This window comes from Anser brachyrhynchus, assembly GCF_964034855.1.
Source record: "Anser brachyrhynchus genome assembly, chromosome: 2".
Classification (NCBI taxonomy): domain Eukaryota; kingdom Metazoa; phylum Chordata; class Aves; order Anseriformes; family Anatidae; genus Anser; species Anser brachyrhynchus.
The window spans coordinates 43,449,563-43,463,194 of NC_137695.1; positions in this window are offsets into that span (position 1 = coordinate 43,449,563).

Genomic DNA, 13,632 nt, shown 5'->3' on the forward strand with positions numbered 1-13,632 from the left:
CAGTAAGCCTGCCCAGCACATCAGACAGGCAGGCTGCAGCAGCCCTCTGCTGCATGGAGGGCAGTGATGGTGATGGGAAGTAGGCAGGAGGTGCGCAGCTTTCTGCTTAAGCCCTTCCAGAGCCTGCTGGTTCATAGAAACACAGATGTGGTCGGCAAGGCTTGTTTACCGATGTTTCTGCAAAAATTCCACTTCTGGTGTGAGAAAGATGCTGATAACAAGATATTCCTTCCTTAAAAAATAAAACTAAAAAATGCAGTTAAATATCTCTGCTAAAAGCATGCTCACCTTTATCAGCTTGCTTTGCACTGAGACATCACTGAACTTACTTGGAGGGACATAAATGATAAGTAAATAATCTACTAGGTATGTGCACCACTTTAATGGAGGGATGGACAGTTGATCTATTTAAAATGATGCAGCTGTTTTGTAAAGCTGATCAGGCTTGGGCTTATAGTGTGGCTAGCTGAGGACCTAAGTTCTGCTGCACTGAAATACTGCTGAAAAAAAATTGAAATGTCCAAGAAAAAGATAGAAAGCATGATTTACACCTATTATTTGACTTATTCCAGCATTTTTTACCAGATAATGTATTCTCTGTCTTGTATGGAATTCAGCCATTGATATACCATCAACTGAAAACTGTGAAAGCTCCTGTCCAGCTGGAGACCTGTGACTAGCGGCGTTCCCCAGAGGTCAGTGCTGGGTCCGGTCTTGTTCAACATCTTCATCGATGACCTTGATGAGGGAATAGCGTCTGCCCTCAGCAAGTACGCCGATGACACAAAGCTGGGAGGAGTGGCTGACACGCCAGAAGGCTGTGCTGCCACTTAGCGAGACCTGGACCGGCTGGAGAGATGGGCAGGAAGAAACCAAATGAGGTTTAATAAGAGCAAGTGTAGAGTCCTGCACCTGGGAAGGAACAACCGGACGTATCAGTACAGGCTGGGGGACGACCTGCTGGAGAGGAGCTCTGAGGATAAGGACCTGGGGGTCCTGGTGGATGACGGGTTGACCATGAGCCAGCAGTGTGCCCTCGTGGCCAAGAGGGACAATGGGATCCTGGCGTGCATTAAAAGGAGCATGGCCAGCAGGTCAAGGGAGGTGATCCTCCCCCTCTACTCTGCCCTGGTAAGGCCTCACCTGCAGTACTGTGTCCAGTTCTGGGCTCCCTGGTACAAAAAAGACAGGGATCTCCTGGAAAGAGTGCAGCGGAGGGCCACAAAGATGATACGGGGCCTGGAGCACCTTCCCTATGAGGAAAGGCTGAGAGACCTGGGCCTGTTCAGCCTGGAGAAGAGAAGACTGAGAGGGGATCTTATCAATGTGTATAAATACCTGCGGTGTGGGAGACAGAGGGATTTGGCCAACCTCATTTCAGTGGTTTGTGGGGATAGGACAATGGGTAATGGCCACAAAATGGAGCACAGGAAGTTCCGCACCAACGTGCAAAAGAACTTCTTCACAGTGAGGGTGACAGAGCACTGGAACAGGCTGCCCAGGGAGGTTGTGGAGTCTCCCTCTCTGGAGATATTCAAGGCCCATCTGGACGCCTACCTGGGCAGCCTGCTCTAAGGAACTGCTTTGGCAGGGGGGTTGGACCCGATGATCTTTCAAGGTCCCTTCCAAACCTTTCAATTCTGTGATTCTGTAACATCATTCCTGTGGGATCTAATCCCACATTTTTCACTCAGGAATCATTTCTTCCTTTTTAACAATTGTGCTGCACCACCCAGAAGCCCACTGGGGTATTCTTTTCCTCAAGTAGAGCAGCTTCTATCCAGTGCCACTCTCAAATGAAACACGTTTAGTGTAACCCAGTCTCCCCTAAGCTTCCCACCCATCATCTGATTATTTTCTAGTGAATCTTGGTGACATGAGGAAGAGGTGCTTGGCCACCATTAACTCCATTTTTAGTACAGAAGAGGAGGCAGAAGCAGAACAGACAGATCTCATCATTTAATACCAAGGCACAGTAATCTTTAGCTGGAGAAAAGCAAGAACGAAGTTGTTCATTTGAGGAATGTAAAACAATAAAGAAATCAGAGTTCTTTTAAATTTCCCTCTCTCTTTCTCTCGCTTGGCAGACACACACATCCACCCAACAGGATTAAAATTGCATACGTCTGTTCTCAGGTGCACTATGTGGCCATTGGTACAGCTACACACGTGCATGTTGTCCTGTTCACAGCCCCTCACTCACCTGAGCCTTAGCAGTGAACAGAACTGAATAAGCCATTGGGAGAAGTGGGGGTCTGGTCCAACGCTGCCTTTCTCAGTTTGTGCCGTGAGGTCCAGCCGTGAACAGTTGCCTTACTAACAAGCACCTTGGCAGTCTGGCTTGCTTGCTGTAGAGGTGATTCTCCAAAAAGGCCCAGAAAGTTACCAGTTCTTTTTTTTAAAAAAAGTTTCATTTTGTAGTGTCTCTTCCCTGTTTCTCAAGTGTGTCTCTTAGGTATTATGTCCTATGTATGCCTCCAAATGTGCAAATAAATATTTGTTAGAGTAACACACAGAGGCCCCAGTCTCCACTGGGCACTGTGCTAACAGAGAAAAAAGACACGCTCTGCAAAGCTTATGAGGTGAAGGAAAAATGATCCTCTTAATCCATTAAGTGATTTATATTTCTGTTGGACCCTCAGACACAGCTGAATACAGCAGGCTTCAGCATTACTGGTTAGTTTTCGCAGCAATAGTTGGCTGTAGCACAGAGTTCATGGACTGCTTTCCAAAATCCATTTCCCTTTTCACATATTGATTCTACTACGACGGCTTTGGGATGTAAACAGCTGTTTGCAAATGACAGTTGTTGGAGAATATCCAATTCCTTTTTCTTCCCAGAAAAGGGGAAAAAAAAAGGTTCAGAAGGAACTTGTGGGTAACATATCCCGCTGCTGAGAAAGAGTTACCCAGTAGTTCCAGCTGATGGAATTGCTGCCACCAAAATCATCTTGAGGTACATGATGCAGACTCGCATACAATGGTACAGCTTGGATGAGATATTTCTTCAAAATAAAAGAACTTATGTTGGAGGCCATGATGACCTTTAAATAGCGCTAAAGCCCAGAGCTTTCTCTGAATATAGATGAAAGTTATCTATAGTGAGATTAGCTGCTCGTGACAGAGTTGTTTCTACTACATATGACAACTGAATTGCCTTTGTCGAAGAGGACCTTACCTAAACATAACCTGAACAACAGTCTTTAAGGACTTGTTTGGTGAGCTAGCCATAAAACTGTCCCTTCTTATGTCTTACTTGTGCATTCTTGGGGTTGGAGATGTTTTCTGCAACTCACATTTTCTCCTTGCTTTCCGTTTGCGCCTGACTCGTCTGGTGCTCACTGCAAACTGGTGACAGTGTCTGCGCTCCTAATGAGGAACCTACCCACTGCAAGAACCGTGAGAAGCCACTGGACAAGAAAGGATTCCGCCCATACCAAGGATTTCCCTGGGTTGCAGCATTAATCCTTCAAATTTGCCACTTCTGGCTGCATAAAACATGTTTATTACTGCAATATGTTGCAGCTCTTGTAGCCAGTCCCTCCTGACAGAAAATACAAGAGAAGGGTACAAGACCTCCTCGTACCTTCTCTACCAAAAAAAACCTAAAAGGTGTCAGAAACTTCCTACAGCTGTGATGACCCAGGATCATGGAACTGCAAAGCAAAAACCTCTGCTCTTCAGCTAAATTCTGGTTTATTTTATTATAACTTCCTCCTCCTCCCAGTCCACTTCCAGCTGATTTATCTGTCCCACCTGCACGTAGCATCCTGTCTGGCATGTAGAGTGTGAGCTTTTTGAGGTGATTTCCATCATTTGCTTATACAGTACCTAGGAGACACCTTGAAAAGTACCCAAGGCATGAATGCCAAGCTATAACCACACTGGATTCTCTGCTGGGATGGTTATTTCTTCCCAAAACACATTATTTTTTATTAGGCTTGGAAAGAATTATCATAAAGAAACAGGGATTTCAGCATCAAAGCACACTGTGGTAGTGGAGACTGTTTACCTGAGAGAAGCTGTTTGTCGGCTGGGCAGGAGTATTAAAGGCTGTTGCTAACTGGACAAAAAGGAGTGTAAAATAGGCAAACGTCCTAAAAAAGAAGAGCCAGTAAATGATCTTTCCTAACTCAGAAGAGAGACTTTCCAGGCTAGTGAGGGTTTGCCCCATTTTGCTTCACCTTGGAGGCAGCTACAGTTTAGGAAGGTTGAGATAGGCAGAGCATGAGCTGTCCAGGTGAGTGAATTAGCAAATAATTTTGATTAATTCTACACTCAGATAAAAGGGAAAGGACTGAAGCAGGATGGATGGCTGAGGTGCAAGCAGACAGTGAGGGAACGAGGAAACTTGAATGTCAGATAGCAGGGCATCAACACCCAGCCCAGAAAATTGTTTCCTTCCCAGTGTGGCACAGAAAAGCATTCACTTTATCAGTAAGAAGACTCAGAAACATGGGATGATAAATTTTATAGCAGGATTACTTTTCCTGGTAGTGATATCTACAATGATCCAATATAAATTATTTACAAAATAAAGCCCCAGTCCCTTTCCTCCTTCAGCAGCTCTGCCTGCCTCCCCCAAGCACAGGCAGCTAGACATTTAATCAGCACAGTTTTACCTGGCTGTGGTTATCAGTTGCAATGCAGTGAGAAAGAATACTGTGGCTAAAAGTGTTTCAGGCTTTTTTCTCTTGACTTTCTTGGTATCATTCATATTTTAGGTTGTTGATTTTCTTTTTCCAAGAAAGACTACATAGGGGTAACTTGTTTAAGATAGTAAAACCATATATATACATATATATGTAAAGAATAAATAAATTGAATTATTAAAGAGCGCAAGGTAGAACTACACCCTAAAATGGCTTACTTCCTAAATTTAAATAAAATAAAATAATTAAAAGAATTATGCACTCTTAAAGAGATCCTCACTTGTGTGGTATGCTTGTTTGCAGACTAGGGTACTGCCCAGGAGCAAGAAAGATTGCTGCTTTTGGTAGTCTAAAAAGGTCTTCCTGATTTTGCTCATTTATAAAAGTCCAGTCAAAAAATTCCTTGTGCTGTGGATATCGGTGCATACACATCTGTATAAACACACCCATCCTTAATTTCTCTAAATCAAACGCCAGACCTTCGGCCATTTTCATCACGAGAGGTGTACTCTCATTGTAGCGTTATAAAAGTCCTTCAGAAATCTTTCCTCTGGGCCCTGGCGAAGTGGCACAGCCTCTGCGGCTGTGTGGTGAGTCGTGGATGTGGGAGCAAAGGTGTGACTGGGGACCTGGCCAAGTCTGAAATACTGGTCTCAGCTACAGAACCATCTGGGCCTCATCTACCCCAAATTTTAGAAAGCTATCGTGCTGGAAAACAGGATTGCTGCGACAGATGTCATCAGCCTCTCCTAACTATCAGCAAGTTCGCTTCTTTCAGAGCTTGAACGAAAAGGCAAACTGAACAGCCTGCTTCTGTCTTGCTATGACACTTTTAGCAATAAAAGCTGCCTGGTAGAGAGACACATGAACAGCACTTTCCTGTATATTTGATCCACCTCTGTTCATGCCAGTGTGAACTTGGGCTTTGCTGCCCTGGTTGGTAATGGCTGCAGCTGCCACACGGCAAGACAGACGCAGCAGAGAGATGTGGTCTGTGGGGAATAAAACGTACCTGAATTCAAGTCGCTAGATATGAAAAATGACCTCTGTACAGAGGTAAGAGAAAGACAGAAGTATTACTCTAGTCCCACCTTCTTCCCTAGTAGGGGAATTTTACTGTAATGGGCAACAAAAAAGCACCTTTGCCCTTGCCCTTAGCGTTACTTAAGAAGCTTCTGAACTTCCTTTCGTCACCACAGACTTCATTATTCCTTTTGTCTGCACAGGGGCACCCTGCAGCAATGTCTCCACTTCCCACCCAACGCAGATCTATGTAAAATACTCGGTGTGCCCGCATGTACTGGGCACTGTCCCGGCACGTGCAGGCCTCCAGTAACAGCTGAGGCTGTGCGCAGAGGCCTGGCTGAAGGAGGCCCGGCTCCACCCGTGGCAGCTGGCTGCGCTAGTAAAACTCTCCGGGGCTCGTGAAATAACTGACATGAAAGTGATGTTTGGCCCGAGAAACGGAACTTGTTTTTCAATTGACATTAAAGAGGAAATCATTTTAGTGTTAGTTGATACTGCACAGGCACATTTTCAGTAATTAAGGCTCAGAAAAAGCAATGGAAATACCTACGAGGTGTGTTAAGAATGAAGCCAGAAGCAACATGTGAGAGGTGCCAGCTGAAAGAGTCCCTACACTGGCTGCTACACGTAATGGGAAACCTCGTGGAACCGCAGAGGGAACGAGTAAACAGCAGCCCAGGAGAATCAAGCATGGAGGAGCCTCATTTGCACCTTTGAGTATGGTGCAAGGACCCAGCAAATACAACTGTAATTTCAGAAGAAGTTTGTTACATGTAGAAGTGCATATAAAAGGTATCCTTATGATTCTGAGGTGCTGAGGAAGAAATTTTGCTCTATATCTCCTCTTGCCTCAGCTTGAAACACTTCTGATCCCATCCCTTCCTCCCCTGTCGGCTAAGATGGCGTTCATATGCAAAGATATTTTTTTTTTCTAATTTTGTACGCTTTCATGAGATTAGATTTCAACTCTACATCCACTTACAGCATTTGGAGGTTTTCTAGAGATTTTTTTGCATCTTCCTTTTTCCACATTATAATTCACAAGGACATTAGAGATACCATCCACTACACACAAAATCAGATGACATTCCTGCATTTTTGAAACAGAAAGCCACAGAAAGTTGGAGTCAGCTTGGTCCAAAGGAGATGTATATTTTTTAATAAGGAATGCCCAAACCACCTGTCTGCCCTTCAGGACCCAAGTGAAATAGGAGTGGTTCCCCTCTACTAGCCCCCAGGCAGAGCTGGATATCTAAACTAGCAAGGCAGATATTATCATACGCCCAGGTGTACATGCTTTGCTGTTTATTGCCTAAATACTTTCCAGATTAACAGAAACCACCTGCCTCTACTTTCCATGCTCCAAGTTTGTGCCACAATCTTTGAGCAGAGAGTTTATCGTTGAGTGAGGATGTGCAGCAACACCCCAGCAAAAAGATCAGGCTGTAACTGCATGCTGTAACGCTCCTTTGCTACCCTGCAATGAAATCATCGAGGCTAAAAAGCAACCCCTTTCCCTCCTTCCAAAATTGTGGTGCCTTCCCATTTACTATCAGCTGGCTTCCTCAGCCAGACTTCAGGTGGTTTTCATAAACAAACTGTCCTCAAATGACTTTTCCAAGGTTTTATGAGGAGATGAACCAGCTACCTTGTTAGTTTCCAGTTCTATGTTCTGGTTTCTTACAGCCACTACAAGCTCAGTGCCCCTCCCGTCATAGCAAAAAGACAATGCTCCCAAGAACTACAAAGGGAACACAAGCGTGTTCAAAGTTTTGTAATGTGCTTGTTTATCTGGTAAGATTTGATTTTATAAATGTTTGCTATTTTCCTGCTGTAATTCTTCATATCAGAAGACACTGCTCTCTCAGTCTTGACAGATTCTGTATAAATTTATGGTTCTGCATCAATAATAAGAGTCATTAATCATAATAACAATACACATCACAGAGTCTCCCAGGCATTCACCACTGAACTTGTTGAACTGTCCTACAAATGAACACCCCACTGTCAGTAATTATTTCTGGGCTGAGACAGAAAACAATGAGCTTGGTTAGAAAAACTGGGGAAAAACAAAATTTTCTCCCAGTGGACTTTAATGGTGGTGCTGGTGAGCAGGGAGAATCACATATACAAGAGATCAATTAAGGGGAAATACAGTTTTTGGAAAATGGTTTCATTTCTGTAGAAAATGAAAATTTGTTTTTTCAACAACTCCTAGTCAGTCAAAACTATAGGCAAAGTGTTTTGTTTGTTTGTTTGTTTTGTTAAAAATGTACAAAGATTGTTCTCAAAGGTAATCATTGTTTTTGTCCAGCTTCATTTCTTCCAACAACTACATTAGCCAATAAGTACAATATCCTTCTATTCACAGTTTATTTACATAAAGGAAAGAAATAGCGGGAGAAAAGTAATCTAAAAGATTAGAGCAATGGACAATAAATCCAATTCCATTCCCAGTAAAGTCAATAAGATTTTTTTCTGCTGAATTCACTGGCTACAAGGAGAAGCTGTGATTCAGACATCATAATATAAGCAATGAGAAGCAAAGGAACATGAGTAAGAAGCGACACTAGCAGTAATAAGGCAATAGTAGAAATAAATTTTACATCTTAGCATATTATTATTATTATTATTATTTTGAGAATACATTTTGACAGTGCTAACTATTGGAGGGCAAGCAATAAATTTAATTTGCTGGCTATAAAGATGGTTTAACCACAACTTAAGTCCTAAAATCTTATCCAAGACTACTCTCTCTTTCTCGAGAAGAACTGCCATTGGATTAGGATGTTATCTCAACAAGGATGGGATTATTGTTTAGTCACATCACATTTCTTCCCTGCTGCCTTTCCATCTGCTTTATTGAGGGGAGTTCCTGGCTCTCAGAAAGGTGGATGGAGCCTTGTGAGAGCCTGACTAGGGAAGGAGGGAAGTGGGAGGCAGCTGCTCAATGGGCAAAGGGTAAAGAGAGCATGGGGAAAGAAAAGGAAGGAAAAGCAAGTGTAGGTGGCACATGTGCCTCAGCTGCAGAAGCTAATTATGAGCTGGTACATGGGCACATATTTGTGCTTGTTCATCTATATGCTCGCATTCTCTGCTTTCCAGAGTATTTTCTTTGTGACACACAGAATCATTGACAAACTTTGCAGCCTTTTCTGAAGCATCCCAAATAATCATTTTATTGATGTCAGATTCCTGACTCATTTCAGGACCTTCATCTGAAGATAAGAAAGCTGAAATAGGTCGAGCTACCTTTAAAAGAATATGAACAATTTATAATGTTACCACTCTCACTGATGAAGATTTCAGCTTTTTCTTTGTTTCTCTACAGCACTCTCTGTTTTTGCTGCTTTTACTTCTGCCATGGAAACCTTAACAATGTTATCCCTGATTCTTAGTCCTCAGTATAAGTGTAAATACACAAATATAAGCATATAATAATTTTGTAAATTCTGTATTTTCTATTATATAATGGGAAGAAATTTTCCCAAATGACCCAGTTTTACATAACCTGGTGCAGAATTAGTCCTTATTCTTCTTGGGCAGACTCCCTCAGGCTTTGGTCTGTTCTGATTTGAGTGCTGTCCTTGAAGACAATAGCTTTCTCTTAGGAAGAAACTAGACTTTTTTTTTTAAAAAAAAAATCTAAAGGGAATTTTGAGAAAGCTAACCCAAATTCTCCAAATAAAATATGACAACTGCCTTTCTCTGTCTATGTGGCCAGTGTTACTCCCAAGTATTCTCTAAAATAGATTGTTTATTATTGTCTGGAGACACTTTTCTATCTCAAGAACCTCATCTACAGAGAGAAATGGAGACAATTCATGCCAGATGAAGTTGACAGGGCAACAGAAAGGGAAAAAAAAAAAAAAAAGCTTGTATTTAAGTAAGTATTTGCTGACTATAAGATGCACTACATTTGTACAGTTGGAGACGTTTGCTCTTCTGTTAAATCTGCAAATCTGCAAGACTTCAACCCATTTATCTCCGAGAGAATCAGGGATGGGAACAGTTATAAATAGTACAGATCCTTTACACTTTTCCGTAATCTGTTTAAGCTTTTTTGTGATTTTAATGACTCTTCGATGACTAATGATCAACATCAATGAGTTGGACAGTCTGGGGCAGTCAGGGAAAATAGCTTTAGTTTTTGATTTTTTTGCAGCCTGGAACTGATCTTTTTGATGCACACTGTGGCCCCGATAAATCATATGGATTAGAGCCTTCTTCTTTGGGGATTTTATTTATTCCTTTCTTATTTTAAGGTACCTGCATTTGTAGTTTTTAATATAGCAGTAAAGCTGCTGCTGACTTCTTTCCACCAGATGGCACCACAGACTGTAATCCATATCCACTATCTATATGTGTATGTGTATATATATTATTTGTATAAATATATGTGCATGTGAACATAGGAATAGGTATGTATTTACTGGTCTGAACGTATGAGTGCTAGACAGTTACAAACTTTACCAACGTCACTTGTCTCTTATCTTACCACAGCAGGAGAAGGAAAACCATCCAATGACACCTTGTATGGAGACCACACCAGAAACAGTGCCTTCACATTTGACACATTCATGGTACCAGCAGTCAGTACTATTTAAAATAAACATGATTGAAGAGACAATGCATATTATGAAATCTTACTTTCTAGTACAATTTATGGTAACCACTTTTTTTTTTTTTTTTCCCTAACCTTCAATACCAGCTACATGTTCTTTCTTAAGTACAGTTCTGTCATTGAAAGATTATTCCTTGGAATTCAGTTTTGATATCTTTTCAACCCAACCATTCCACATTACATTAAGGGCTGCCTACCTAATGCTTTAATAGGAAATGGAAAGGGATGTCTTTTCTATCCTAATTAGTTGCTTTCCTTGTCTTAATTTGCCTCTTTGATAGTTTGATCAAATGCCTTCACTGGGAGAACAGTGTAGAGATCTGAAAGACAGGTAGAAACGAATACCGGTATGTATGCAGAAAAAATTATTTTAAAAGAAGCTGGCAAATAATAGCATTTTTAAAATGTTGATTACTTTGTGGGCTATATGTTAAGAAAAAAAAAAAACACTTGACAAATATGAATGTTATTTGGTATCACTTTTTTTTCCCCTTAATTACTTCTCAGTTTCATTCTCATTGTTTCATTTGTATACTTCAGAAATAAAACCTCCCCCTGATCTGAAAAGTCTTTAGTGGGATTTTTCAACTGACTGCTTAATGTCTGAGGTCTTGTGTGCATAGACATGCAAAATCGTATTAATATTTTTAAGGACAACACTATTTAATTGTTAATGTTAGATCCTTGCTGGAAAGGTGCTCTCTCATGCTGCACTATAGACTGAAGTCATATGGCTATCCTACTGCAAACATTTTATCAGATCTATAAAATTTTTGTTTGTGATTCATCTCCAGGTTATTTTAATTTCTGATGTTTTCATATTTCCTACTGTTATTCTCTCCATGCTTTCAAGAGATATTTTAGCTTGTGCTATTATCACTCCTTTGGGGAATTCCTGTAAGCTATCACAACAATAAGAGGTGCAACACAAATGATACAGTGCTAGGTAGTGTATATGAGAAGAAAAAAATAGTATTTGTTGCCTTTTTGTTGTTGTTGTTGTTGTTGTTGTTATCTTTCAGTTTCTAGCTGTTCCTTCCCTCCCTCCTGATTACGTGTCACAACAGTTAAAGTGCCCTCTCCTAACCCTACTCTTTTAAAGCATTAATTTCCCACCCTTTCCAAAATGGGTAGACACCTGCTGCCCTCTAGTTCCTGCTCAAGACATCTTATCTGTCTTAGCCTGAAACCTAAGCAATCTTCAGTGTATCAAAAACAAGCATTGGGACCCACCAGGAATAAAAATGTCTTGCTGTTTTATGATGGCTGTGGACTCCAGGAACCTGCAGCAAAGCAAGGAACAGTGATGGACTTACTGTGAAACTCATCATGCCAAAAAACAAGCCAAGTGACTCCATTTGGGTACCCTCAATGGTAATTGAGTGAGACAGAGAAGCATAATTCCTAGGATCACTAAACCTGGAAAAAGTCTTTATTTAGTAGGAAAGTGGCTAAGCACACAGAAGACTGCATGTTTGGCTCATAGCAAAGCAGTACCTCTGCTCATCATGCTATCCTGCAGGATGGGCTCTGGGTGCTAGACCCTGAGCTCAGCCTGGAGCTCAACGTAGCAGTTGTTAGCTCCAGGCTGAGCCTGCCTCAAATGACGGGCATGCTGTATAAGTTGTAGCATGTGTGGAAGACAATAAATCATGCTGTTTGGGAATACTGCAATAATCAATGACCAGGAATGATAGATAGTTGTCCAGGGAGGTGTGTGCAAATAGATCTTAGCTTGGTACAAGGGATGGATTGAGACGCTTGCTAATTATTTTCTTCAGTCATTAATGTCATTTCTTAAAAGCATACTGTAAAGTACATTTTAATGTCTCATCCTTTAATTCTCTCCTGTTTCCCCTTCTTCACTCCCTGTAAATGCAGTGGCTTGTAGGCTTGATGGTACTTAATTTGTACATTTTTACTTAATTTGATGAGCTGTAAGTGCTCTTTTAGCCTACTGTGAGCATTCAATAATCCAAAGTGGCTGTGAAGTATATAAGTCCTGTTTCAGCTTTATAGTGCCTAATTAAAACAGAAATAATGTATTATGAAATCCTACTCAAATGTCCTTATTGGATCACGGCTATCCATCACAACTCAGAGTTAAAAACTGTCTTGGCTTGCTGGTCTATTTTTTTCCTTTTCTATTACTCCACATTAACAAGGCTGAAGAAGTTAACAACAGTAGCATCCTCATAGTTCTCTGGATATTTTCTAACAACATGCGATTTTACATTTCAGCTTAGCAGTGATCCTCCTCATCCCTTTTCCTGTGTCTGGTCAGTTCAGATCTCTGTCTTGAACTAACTTTTGGGAAGGAATCATCAGTTTCCCCATCTGAAAAGAAAAGGAAATCAGAGTCTTTTCTCACATCTGCTTAAAGAAATAATAGATGATGTTCGCAAAATATTTTGGACCTTCAGGAACTTGTTTTTAGGGAAGAAAAAAAAATAACACCTTTACCTTTGATTATTTTTTTTAAGGGTACAATACAAATTATTTTCTAGATTTGTCTGAATGACCTGAAAATGACCATACTTTTTCTACCCTCTCTCCCCATTCTCCGCCCCAGATGCAGAAGAAGCACGTGTAGAGGTGTAACTGCCCAGATCTGCCACTGACAAAAAGATACATACCTGCAAAATGCTGAGCAGAGCATGACAATACCATCCCATATACTATATATCAGAAAGGATTTCTCTGTGCGTTACCTGCAAGCACGTTTCCTAGATGAGGACTCCTGACTCCTCCTTCTTCCCCCCTCAATGTTTTCCCTTTTCTCTTTTCACGTGGCTCTTTAATATCAGGATGCTCTAACCTACTTTTATTAAGAGGTTAAATGAAGCCAGAAAGCTCCAGAACAGTGCTGTGTCTCATCGACCTCCCCTCCAGGCTGTGCTCTGTAATTTCTCCCGCTGTGCTGAATTGATGCTCCTCTCCGCGTGTGAAATAAGCAGTCGCTTCCTGAGAGGAGACGCACTGCCTTCTGAAGTGCCCGTTCAGCGCAGCAGAGGACAAACTGTCTGGCAACAGGGGTGTGATTCAAGGGCTGTGATATGCATAAAAAGAACAAAAGAAGGGAGGTGCAAGCGAGAGAGGCTGGAAAGCAGACTGAGGAGAGGAACAGAAGGAACAGGGGAGAGGCTTAGTTTAGAGAATAAAGGCTAGGAAGCTATGAATATTAACATTTTTCATATGGTGATGGAGCACCTGAAACACGGCGGGTCCTTTCAGACAGATAAAACACGCCAAGCAGACTTGCTCATGCCAGCACTCTCTTGTGAAAACAGGCCCCTGAAAGCACTACTACTTTGCACTGGTGCATATCTC